The sequence below is a fragment of the Pan paniscus genome, chromosome 16 (assembly GCF_029289425.2).
Source record: "Pan paniscus chromosome 16, NHGRI_mPanPan1-v2.0_pri, whole genome shotgun sequence".
Taxonomy (NCBI): Eukaryota; Metazoa; Chordata; class Mammalia; order Primates; family Hominidae; genus Pan; species Pan paniscus.
The window spans coordinates 26,639,212-26,652,375 of NC_073265.2; the positions used below are offsets into that span (position 1 = coordinate 26,639,212).

A 13,164-nucleotide genomic window follows, 5' to 3' on the forward strand; every position below is an offset into this window, starting at 1 on the left:
AATATAACAAAATAAAGTCTGATTGATAATTTGTTCTGAAGTTGCGTCAACATTCATGTAGTTAAACTAGAGTTGATGGACAACTGAACATAATCATCTAGGGTTACACTGTCCAATATGGTAGCTACTAACCAGATCTGCCTACTGAATACTTGAAATGTGGTTTTTTTAAATTGAGATGTAACATAAGCAAACAGTTCAAAGAAAAGAATGTGATATAATAATTTTTTATATTGAATGTATGCTGAAATAATATTTTAGATATACTGCATTAAATGAAATGTATTATTAAAGTGAAATTTTCACTTGTTTCTTTTTTTACTTTTTAAAATGTGCTTAAAACAAAATATTTTTAAAATCACGTATGTAGCTCACATTTTATTTTATTTGGGCATGCTGGTTGAGAGCTTTCTATTAAGACAGACCTGGCTTTGAGTCCTGGCTGTGATCCACGGAAGTCATTTAATTTCAATAAGTCTCAGGTTCCTTCTTGAATAATAATAGTACTTACCATAGTGTTTTTATGAGGATTAATGGAGATAATGTTGGTAAGGTACTTGGTAAATTACCTGGCACAAAGGAAATAAACATTTTAAATAAAAGCCTAAGACTAATATTCTAGAGATCTAGATTCTTTTGCCTACTAATCACTCAGGCAGCATTGAAGGAGTCACTTATTCTCTCTGGCTTACCCATGTATAAAATTATGTCACTTTAACCATGTATAAAATGATGGGTTTGTGTAAAATATTTACAGTATTTACAGTATCTACTTGGGTAATTTGCATCACTTCTTTGTGAATCAGTCTCCTCATTTGGGAAATGATGAGGTGGATTACATTATCTCTGTGGTCCCTTTCAGCTTGAAATTCTGCAATTTTATAACTTAAATCAAATATGAAAACTTTGTCATTGCTGACAAAGCATTTCTAGCAGGTTTGACTATGGCAGTGATTTAATTTAGATATGTTTCCCTTCCTGTCAAAACAGTGTGATATGATATATGCCACATCAAGAAGGCTTGTCCCAAAGACTTATTTCATAAAATAGGGAATTATAAAAGTGAATTTCAGTAACTAGCATCACCTCTGAGCCTGACCTAGTTACAGTCTTTCAATGTTTTACTGCCTACATCTGTGCAATGGGCCAAAAGAATTTGTCGGATATCTGATTATTGCAAAGACAATAAATGGTTGTGTTCTGTGGAGGAAAAAATAATTCCCATTTGAATATGAAAAACAAAGAGTATTTCTCATGAGCGTGTCTCTAAGAATGACTTCATAAAAAATGTAGCTATTTAAAAATATAGAGATGGTAACAGAAACAGATATGTGAAATATCTCATGCTTCCAAGTACTTTGTATTTTTTTTATGTACAACCTTTGTATTTCCTACTGCCTGCCTTTGGATATCAGAAAGGAGAATTCTTATTTTTCACTACACACTTGATCTTTTGGTAATTTGATTCATGGAATTTTTCTGTTTGTAAACAATATTGCATGGGAAAAAGTGACATACAATGTTTTTTACTGAGCATATCTCTTACTAGGCATGGGTGAACTTTGCAGAGCGGAATGGATTCTCAGCCCAGAGAGTGGGGATTATACATATAGGTGAGGTTGAATGATAAAAATAAAAAAAAATACAATCACACCAAGAGCAGGAGAATGAGTAGAAAAGAGGCAGCAAATTCTTTGGATCTACAATATATCTAGCTTTATGTTCACTGTGTTCTTATGAGACGTCTTTCAAAAACATCAATGTTGAAATTTTGGTTTCACTATTGGGCACTTGCTATTTTTCTAAATTACTGTAACCAAGAAATTGACTGACATACTAAGAGTTATAGTGAAATTGTCTAGGAGACAAAATCCCACTCTTACCAGTAGTGTCCCTTTCTAAAGCAATTTATCGACATAAATTGGTTGGTCTTCAAATAATTGAAATTTAAATTATACTACAATGTCCCGTCTCTACCATGCCAGTTAAGTTGTAGTGTGAAACTTTGTAATGTATCACACTTTACAATTTTTCAATGTGTTTGTATGTCTTACTATATTTTATTATTTTTATCAGGATTAGAACTCAAAATCTTGGTTATCGTTAGTAGCAGAGTTGATCTGTAATATATGACTAGCTTTGATAATATGGACAAATCCTTATAATAGAACTAGAAGGTGCTTGATGATTTGACACTAATGTAAAAGATTAAATTGACACAAAATAAATGTAAGTATGACAAATCAATAGATGGAAAACTTTATAAATGTGGTTTCTAGCCATTATCAAAATCTGGAAAGATACAAACATTTTTTTAAATGTTTAGATAAACAGTGGGTAATATTCATAGGAAGGAGCAAAATCTAAGTGACAATCCCGTGACTAGGAAAGAAGGAAATCGATCATGTGCCAAACACTACACTACACATTTTCATACATATTAGCTCATTACGCACTGATACTGTAAATAAGTTGCCAAACTCTTCGTCAGTAAGTGATGGGATAATAATTCTAAAACCAGCCCCAGCTGATGTTTCTTACATTTGAGAGCAGAAAGGAATTAACACGAAAGGGCCTCTGTGAATCTATTATCTGTAGTGACTATTAATTATATCATGATGAACTTATTTGTAAAAATCCGCCTTGTAATGTTGGGGATTTTTAAGTTTAGAAATTCCTAAAATCCTGCTGCTGCATGACAATGGCATGCAGACAATACAAAGAGTAGACAGCAGAACTAGGACAGTGGGTGAGCTCAGTGCAAGGAAGAACTTGAAAAAGCAAACAAGATCTTCACTTGAGATAATATGCTGTTCTCATGGAAAAAGAAACTGAGTGATAAGCCCTCAGGAAAACTGTAAACGGGTGGCCAACAGCATCTAAGATTGCTAACTCAATGGATTAGGGAAGGAAATTAATAGCGATGAGGAAATATAATAGCACAGATAGCTCATAATTTTGAGCTTCTTTTCCCATATTGCTCCCATCTGTCATGCTGTTGCCCACTCAATGTCCAAAGCTAGTGTAACCACTGGGCAGCTGTGCTCTTAAGACAGGAGAGGTCTGCAGATCACAGGTCACTGCTGATATTTCCTTGTATCAAAAACAATGTCTAACAAGTTACACAAACTTTAATCATAGTAACCGTGATGCCCCAAGCATTGAGACAAATGCTGGGAGAAATTTTAAAATGTCCCTCACAGGGTTCATGGTCATGTGAAGGAGATAGACATGAATAACCAATGGAAAAGTAACACACTTCCATAGGGGTAAAACTTAGGAAGCACTTAAATATTAATTCCCATATTGTCTTTATAAAACTGCTTAACTCCTGGAATGTCAGTAGTGTTAGGCCTCATTGCTTTTCTCTATGAAATGGACATGATGATAATGACTTCCCTTGCAGAATTTCTGCGTTGTATAAATGTACTGATATAATTCAATATATATCCACTCTCTATTGTCTTTATCAAGAAGAAAAAATTTGGTTGGGGGTAAAAAACGGAAGGCAAATCTATCAAATATATTTTTATAAATAATCATTCAAACATTTCCTGAATAATTCCGCATTACTTAATTTAAAATTTAAAGTCCTTATCAATAATTTTAGCACATAAGTATATTTTTAAACCCCCTTTTTGCACAGATTATAACACTAAGAACCAGAAAAATCAAGAGAATTTCTAAAGGTTACTCAGCTAATAAGTGGCGGAGTCAGGCTTGGGTTCAGACCTTCTGACTCCTGCCTTGGTGCTCACATGCCTAATTTTGTATCTCAGAGTATTGGACTTGGCTAATGTCTTAGTCCATTCTCATACTGCTGTAAATAAATACCTGAGACTGGGTAATTTATGAAGAAAAGATATTTAATTGACTCACCGTTCCACAGGCTTAACAGGAAGCATGACTGAGAGGCCTCAGGAAACTTACAATCATGGTGGAAGGTGAAGGGGAAACAAGGACCTTCTTCACATGGTGGCAGGGGAGAGAGAGAAAGAGAGCAGGGGTAAGTGCCACACATTTTTAAACCATCAGATGTCGTGAGAACTTACTCACATTCATGAGAACAGCAAGGAGGAAATTCACCCCCATGATCCAATCACCTCCCAGCAGGCTCCTTCTCCAGCACATTCGACATGAGATTTGGGTGGGGACACTAAGCCAAACCATAGTAGCTAGATTTGCCAGATTCTAAGTAGAAAAAGGATTATACAGAAAATGTTTACATCAGTTTTTTTGTCTGCTTAGCTTCTTTATAAAATTTATTAATATAAAATACTGATAGCTGAGTGAAGTATGATATACCTAAAAATTGTCATTAAGTACTTCTGTATTTAAGCACATTTACAGAGAATTTTGTTACTGAAAGTGTAATCATGTACCTCCTAGGAGTTAGCAAAAAAAAAAAAAACCCCAAGATTAATATAATCGTATACAATATATTATTCCCTTTTAGGTTATCCAGATTTATTCCCATCAACATAAATGTATTCCTATAGATTATTGTGTATTCATGAATTGGATTTCTTAGGAGCATGTGAGCTCAGACAATTTTCTATATATACCAAAAAAGTCTTAGTCTTTGCAGTCATAGTCAATAAAGCAGTAATTTGACATGTAAATCATAACATCTCTAAACAATATAATGAATAAATATAAACATAATATAACCTACCTTTATTCAATTTAATCGGTTTGTTCTTGATTGTAACTGAATGAGTTTGCTGGTTCCCCAAGTCCAAGTAGAAACTGTCTTACTCTGGTTCTGTTTTCCTTGAGCCACTGTGGTAAACCTTTTTTTCTGGTGCAGAAAACACACATACAATAAAACTAACGTTATTGATGGACTCTTGATAAGGAAATTCCCTAAAGGTTAGCTGAAACTCAACCCCTTTCTTCACATTAAGAAAGCATATTGACATGAAAGTTGTATTTTTAAGTAATAAACTATCTCTCTATCTCATCTGTCTATCTATCTAATCTATCTTTCTGGCTGTTTTCAAGCATCAGTATGTTAGGTATTATTAGTGACTCAATTTGTAACTGATCAGCTCTATCAAGGTATCAAGATTCCACTGGGATCACTCCTGCCTTAGAAGGGAGTAACACGGATCTGCATGGAGTGCAGTGGATTAGTCACTGAGGGGAACACATCACCTTCTGATGGCCAGATCTACAGAACACCTGTATTATCTTGCAGTGCCTGGATTCGAAGTTATAGTTAACGAAGTATCATTTTGAGGGTGTATTTCAAAATTTTCATGTGTAGATCAATGTTCAGAACTTTTTAGGATCCTGTTTCTATTGATTAATCTAAATAGTGTATACGTGTGTGTGTAGGGAGACCTAATGACAAATCTTCATCACTTAATTTTATCGTTTTGTTGATTCAGAGAGTCTTGAGTTCCTGGGATTGCTGCAGATTAAACTATGACACACTTGTGTAGAGTTAGTTAGGTCTTTGGCATCAGATAGACCAAATGGGGGTTCTGGCATGGCCGGTGGAACCCTGACCAGTGACATTTACTCTCTGTCTGCTTCCTCATCAGGAAGATGAGAAAGACGATTTTAAGGACCAAATAAGGTAATGCATATGAAGTTTTTTTTTTTTCCAAATTCTTGGCATGTAATGTGCACTTAACAATAATAATAAGTGATGATTACATAATTCTACTAATTTACACCAGGATTTAATCAGCAAGGCAGCAAACACACATCTTATATTTGCCCTGTTTTGTTCTCCACAAAAGGTGAGATGTTCAAAGTGTATGATACTGCCAGCAGGTGCCTGTGCTTCATGCCTCACTAAAGGAAGTTTCATGTGAATTTCAAAAGAAATTCCAAATGATATTCTTCTAAAAGAGAAATAGCTTCTGTGGGTCACAACTGAGGAAGCCACTGATATACAAAATTCTACTTTCTGTAATACTGCTTTGGTATATTGATCGGTTTAACCAGCTTAACCTTTTTGAGTCTGTTACTCTTTCATAAATGTTGTTAGTGTTTGGTGTACTAGATGTTAAATGGATAGCACAGTGTATTGATTCTGAATCTAATTTTGGTTTCCAGGGTATTGAGGATAACTAAATCTGGCATTTAGAGCATTCCAATACTGCATGATAATTCTTTAAAATATTTTTTCCTGAAAAAAGACATTGTAAGCACATTTAAAGAGTTCCTAGTAAAAATTAAGTCTATGCAAATTTTTGTTATTGAAGATATCATTAGGCAGCATTGAAGAACTAAATTTATTCCAATAATCATTATAATGATGAAAAAATTCCTTGCTTCAATAATTGATTTATGCTTCATTTAAATGTACAGAGTAGTTCCAATATAATTTCTTATTAGCTCTAATGACGAATTTTAAAGTAGCATGGCTCTGAAATAAAGATGAAAATTCTCCATACAACTTATTGCATTTAAATGGAATTAATATTTAATATTTAAAAAATCATTTGATGTAAATAGCCATCATGAATCACTGCAAATATACTAAGATGTAATTAAACGCTTTTTTCTTTTCAAATGCATCTACTTGTTTCATAATAAATTATTTTTGTAATCTTTCTTCTTTTAAGCTGTGCTATTACTTTTGAAATTATTTTTAATTGTGAAATAGCATCAACTCTAAAAAAACAGCAAATTAAAATATCTCCTCCTAGGCAAATTCAAAATTGCTGAATTATTGTTTAACATTTGCTTTTATCTTGCAATTGTTTAAACCATGATAGTAAACACTCATTTTCTAAAACAGAAGGAAAATGGGCAAAACTTGGGGGAAAGGCAAGATCCTGTGATTATAAAGCTTTCACTGCATAAGACTGTGCACATAGAGAAACTATTGTTACCTAATTCTGTACTTAGCATTTTTTGGGGTGACAATATGTGTCATAAACTTGGTGGGGCAGGATTAGTATAGCTCCTATTGGCTAGATCCAGGAATCAGGCACCTAGGGGTACAGCATTCAGAACAGCTACCAGTACATCTGGGAGTTCTTGGGGCTATTTTGTGGCATTGTGAAATTCAGAAGGCTGGCAGTGTGGGCTGTTATCAGATTCTCTTTGGCCCGTAAGGATCTGACCAATCTCTCTCTCTCTCACACACACACACACACACACACACACACACACACACACACACACACACACAAATAAGAATTCGGGGGCAATCTCTAACTACTCTATGGAGAATAAACTTATTTTAAGTATACTACAAGACATCAGGACAGCAGCTCTTCTGCCTGAGTGGTAGTTCCTGAAGCACTCTGGACCCAGCTCTGTGCACTTAGTATGTAGAGAGGAAAAAGTCATGATAAATGAGCCAAAAGTCCTAGTTTAGGTTCAATAACTCTCTCAAGGCCTCAGTTTTCTCATCTGTTATGTAAAATCCATGTCATTTTTCTGACAGATCCTTGGAGTTCATAGACTGACGGTGTGAATGAATGCTTAAGTTAGTGTGACTAAATAATTTTATTATCTAAACCAGGACAATTTTGAGACTGCAGGAGGGAGATATTAATTATACTGGTACAATATCTATAAACCAGGACCACCTGTGGCAAACAGGATCATATGTTTACTCCAGGTATAGCACTTTTAAAATTAGGAAGGTCTCTTTGACTGTAAGATGTGATAGTGGCAGTGGTGATAGTATTTGACTGTAAAGTGTGACAGTGGCAGTGGTGACAGTATCTAAAGCCTGGCTTCCAAACCCGATTTGGCAAGGTATAGTGAGTCTTTCTGTGACATCAGAGGAAGGAATATGAACAGCATAACTTGTGACGTTGCCAATATTCTGATAATGAGGAGAACATACAGATAGCGATTTTATACTTTGTCATCCATAGTTTACTATGGGAAGAAATTCTTGACTCCATCATCACATTCCAGCCATGACCATGTTAAGATATTTGTGTTATTCCCATCTGCCTTGAACATCCCCTCTAACCCATTCAGGAAACTAGTCTTTTTGGATGTCAAATATTTTCACTTCAGAAAGCTGGGTGCAGTGGCTTATGCCTATAATCTCAACACTTTGTGAGGCTGAACAGGGAGGATCGCTTGAAGCCAGGAGTTCGAGACTAGCTTGGGCAACAAAGACTCCATCTCGAGAGAGAGACACACACAGAGAGAGAGAGAGAGAGAGACAGAGAGCGAGAGAGCATGCTAATCTCCCTGACAAAAGTTCACAGTGCCCTAGAGGTCAGTTGCTTGAGAAAGACAGATTAGGCCAATTCCTTTTAGCATAATGGATTTGTGTAATGGCCTACACTCGATACAATCAGGTATGGTTTGCAAGAGGGTACAATATTAAAATGAAATGGGTATTTTGAGAAAAGAATTCTTAATTAAAATTTTTTTAAATTTGAAATATCTTTATGCTTCAAAGCCTTATAGAACGGTTTTTTTTTAGATTTATCTATACTGTTTGTAAAGCAATAATAAGCGAAGTTCTTTTCTACAGTTTTCCCTTCTATAAACCAGGCTTTCAAATAATGTAATCAGAAATGATGGATGTGAATATATTTGTATTTTTCCCAGTTTAATAGAGCTCATAGAGAAGAAAGTTTGTATGCTATTCTTCAAGGTTATTATCAGTTATCACTATTAATTTTGGCCAGGAAAATGAGTCTATTGAGTTGAATAATCTTGATGTTTACTTAGAGAAAATAATTTTTTATTGCTAAACTATCTTTCTTCTTTCTATCATGCTTGGAGATTACAGAATAAGGAGAATAAGAATACTATATTTTTGCAGCTGCTTGATTTAATAATAGAGATGAAAAACTGTGGAAATTTGTGTTATTTAATCAACATTGTACAATCTGAAAAAAATCCTATCAGCTACATTAAGGTTCCCTTTTTTCTTCAAACAAAACTCTTTTTAAAGAAAATTTATTCTTTTATAATATTTTGTGTTAAGTTAATTAGAATCAGTGAAATCAGGAAATTTTACTAAATAATGATCTAACTGGTTATAGGACCTTTATTCCTTTTTTTTAATTTTAATTTTTTATTTCAATAGGTTTTGGGGGAACAGGTGGTGTTTCATTACAAGGATAAGTTTTTTAGTGATGATTTCTGAGATTTTGGTGCACCCATCTCTCACCATCTCTCACCCCTCTCCTGCCCTTTCCCCTGAGTCCCTAAAGTCCATTGTATTATTCTTATGTCCTTGCATCCTCATAGCTTAGCTCCCACTTATGAGTGAGAATACATGATGTTTGGTTTTCCATTCCTTAGCGACTTCCCTTAGAATAATAGTCTTCAATTCCATCCAGGTTGCTGCTGATGTCATTATTTCACTTCTTTTGATGGCCGAGTAGTATTCCATGGTATATGTGTGTGTGTATGTATGTATATATCACTTTTTCTTTATCCACTCATTGATTGATCGGCATTTGGGCTGGTTCCATATTTTTGCAATTGCAAACTGTACTGTTATAAACATGTGTGCAAGTATCTTTTTCATTAATAATTTATTTTCCTCTGGGTAGATACCCAGGAGTGGGATTGGTGGATCAAATGGTAGATCTACTTTTAGTTATTTAAGGAATCTCCACACTGTTTTCCACAGCAGTTGTACTAGTTCACATTCCCATACAGGTTCTTCATTCCTAAGAATCTACAGGTGGTCTAAATTTAGGATTATCTGGTTCCACATAAGGAATATACAGTTTTTCTATTGCATACAGCAGGTGGTATCAACAAGAATAATTGCCTTAGCATATACTGAGTAAAGACTAATAAGAAGAAACTACATTACCAAACAGAAAGATGATATTCATTTCCTTGATGCCAAACTGCACAGACTTAATAACATTTTTTCACTAAAAAAATTTAAAATCATTGTACGTGATATATAGTAGAAACGGTAAGTTTAAAATCCAAAAGACTCTTCCTGGTGATTTCTAGGACTCAATTTTTCCTTTGATGTATATGCATAAAAATTATTCTCCAGCCATAGTGAAAACAATTTTAGAGTTGTTACCTAAGTGATGCAAACACCGTTGGCCAATCTGGAAAGAGGAACATTTCACTGACATTTGAAATTGAATTGGAAATTCCATGATTTTTTTAATAAAGAGTATTTTTTAGAGACAGTGTCTCATTTGTTTGCCTAGGCTGAAACAGGGTGGCACAATCACAGCTCCCTGAAGCCTGGAACTCCTGGGCTCAAATGATCTTCCTGCCTCAGCCCCAACGTGCTGGGACTACAAGCATGAGTCACCATGCCTGGCCAACACTTGGTTTTTTTTTGTAAAGGGGGTGACTATAGTGAACCATACATTTTATAAATGAGTACCATTTCAAATATGCATACACTCACTGGGTGCCTAAAGTATTTCCTATCCTTTTTGAAATTTGTTTTTTAAAACAAGTCACAGTGTATAACTTAAGGGCTTATCATCTCTTACTGTTTCTGAAAGGAAAAAAAAAACGTGCACATAAATGGGTTTAAAATGTTTGTTTTAAGTAAAAAAGAATGATTTAACATACAAGCAGCCAACAAACATGAAAAATGCTCAACATAATTAATTTTCAGAAAAATGCAAATCAAAACCACAATGAAATACCATCTCACATGGGTCAGAATGGCTATTATTAAAAAGTCAAAAAAATAACAGATGTTAGTGAGGATGCAGAGAAAAGGGAATGCTTGTACATTGTTGGTGAGAATGTAAATTAGTTCAACCTTCATAAAAAACCGTATGGAGATTTCTCAAAAAACTAAAAATAGTACCACCATTCAACAAAGCAATCCCATTATTGTGTATCTACTCAAAGGAAAATAAATCATTTATTTTAAATTTATAAATAAATCATCTATTTAAATCATTATATCAAAAAGACACCTGTACTTGAATGTTAATTGCAGCACTAGTCACATTAGCAAGATATGGAATCAACCTTAGTGTCCATCAATGGATGACTGGATAAAGAAAATGTGGAATATATACACCACAGAATATTATGCATCCATGAAAATGAATACAACCATGCCTTTTTCAGCAGCTTAGATCAAGCTGGAGGCCATTATTCTGAGGGAAATAACTCAGAAACAGAAAATCAAACACTGCATGTTCTCACTTGTAAGTGGGAGCTAAACAATGGGTAAACATGAACATATAGAGAGAAATAATAGACACTGGAGACTCCAAAAGCAAGGAGACAGAGTAGAAAAATTACTTCTTGGGTACAATGTTCATAACTTGGGTGATGGGTACACTAAAAGTCCAGACTTCATCAATATGCAGTGTAACAAAACTGTACATGTACCCCGTGAATCTATGATTTAAAAAAAAAATGATTTAGGACAGAGTTTTGTGACTTCAGTAATCCTCAAAATTGTGTTTACATCAAAGATGGTCATAATAAAACCGGATTTTACAATTGCTTCCAAATTTCAGCTGTATTATGCCATTAATCTACATACATAATCAGGGGGCATATCTTAGAATTTTTTCAAGTATTATGAATTATGAAAAGAAATGTAGCATATATTTAGAATGTGTTTGGTTCACAGATTATATTTTTATATTTTCTGCTCTTAGTTTTTAAAGTGCGAAGGTTCAACACCTCATAGTCTCAATACTAATAACAATAAAATTATATTAAATTTAGTCACTTCATATGTAGTCCTTTATTTTTTAGAAAACAACTGGGATTTTTGCTTTTATGGGGGGAGGAGCCAAGATGGCCGAATAGGAACAGCTCCCGTCTACAGCTCCCAGCGTGAGAGACGCAGAAGACGGGTGATTTCTGCATTTCCATCTGAGGTACCGGGTTCATCTCACTAGGGAGTGCCAGACAGTGGGCGCAGGTCAGTGGGTGCGTGCACCGTGCGCGAGCTGAAGCAGGGTGAGGCATTGCCTCACTCGGGAAGCGCAAGGGGTCAGGGAGTTCCCTTTCCTAGTCAAAGAAAGGGGTGACGGACAGCACCTGGAAAATCGGGTCACTCCCACCCGAATACTGTGCTTTTCCGTCGGGCTTAAAAAATGGCGCACCACAATATTATGTCCCGGACCTGGCTCGGAGGGTCCTAAGCCCACGGAGTCTCGCTGATTGCTAGCACAGCAGTCTGAGATCAAACTGCAAGGCGGCAGCGAGGCTGGGGGAGGGGCGCCCGCCATTGCCCAGGCTTGATTAGGTAAACAAAGCAGCTGGGAAGCTCGAACTGGGTGGAGCCCACCACAGCTCAAGGAGGCCTGCCTGCCTCTGTAGGCTCCACCTCTGGGGGCAGGGCACAGACAAACAAAAAGACAGCAGTAACCTCTGCAGACTTAAATGTCCCTGTCTGACAGCTTTGAAAAGAGCAGTGGTTCTCCCAGCACGCAGCTGGAGATCTGAGAACGGGCAGACTGCCTCCTCAAGTGGGTCCCTGACCCCTGACCCCCGAGCAGCCTAACTGGGAGGCACCCCCAGCAGGGGCACACTGACACCTCACACAGCAGGGTACTCCAACAGACCTGCAGCTGAGGGTCCTGTCTGTTAGAAGGAAAACTAACAAACAGAAAGGACATCCACACCAAAAACCCATCTGTACATCACCATCATCAAAGACCAAAAGTAGATAAAACCACAAAGATGGGGAAAAAACAGAACAGAAAAACTGGAAACTCTAAAAAGCAGAGCGCCTCTCCTCCTCCAAAGGAACGCAGTTCCTCACCAGCAACGGAACAAAGCTGGACGGAGAATGACTTTGACGAGCTGAGAGAAGAAGGCTTCAGATGATCAAATTTCTCTGAGCTACGGGAGGACATCCAAACCAAAGGCAAAGAAGTTGAAAACTTTGAAAAAAATTTAGAAGAATGTATAACTAGAATAACCAATACAGAGAAGTGCTTAAAGGAGCTGATGGAGCTGAAAACCAAGGCTCGAGACCTACATGAAGAATGCAGAAGCCTCAGGAGCCGATGCGATCAACTGCAAGAAAGGGTATCAGCAATGGAAGATGAAATGAATGAAATGAAGTGAGAAGGGAAGTGTAGAGAAAAAAGAATAAAAAGAAATGAGCAAAGCCTCCAAGAAATATGGGACTACGTGAAAAGACCAAATCTACGTCTGGTTGGTGTACCTGAAAGTGACGGGGAGAATGGAACCAAGTTGGAAAACACTCTGCAGGATATTATTCAGGAGAACTTCCCCAATCTAGCAAGG

The 13,164-nt window shown here is 36.1% G+C and overlaps 1 long non-coding RNA gene across 1 annotated transcript in view; it reads right to left on the reverse strand.

Annotated features, from left to right (window-relative positions):
- The window catches only part of LOC117976008 (uncharacterized), a 128,221-nt gene that overhangs the window by 58,190 nt on the left and 56,867 nt on the right, over nucleotides 1–13,164 (reverse strand). The window contains exons 2-4 of the long non-coding RNA XR_010109902.1: nucleotides 4,676–4,801; nucleotides 4,057–4,191; nucleotides 3,880–3,966 (exon numbers count right to left, since the gene is read on the reverse strand). This is a non-coding gene — a long non-coding RNA (uncharacterized LOC117976008). The remainder of the gene's footprint in view (nucleotides 1–3,879; nucleotides 3,967–4,056; nucleotides 4,192–4,675; nucleotides 4,802–13,164) is intronic.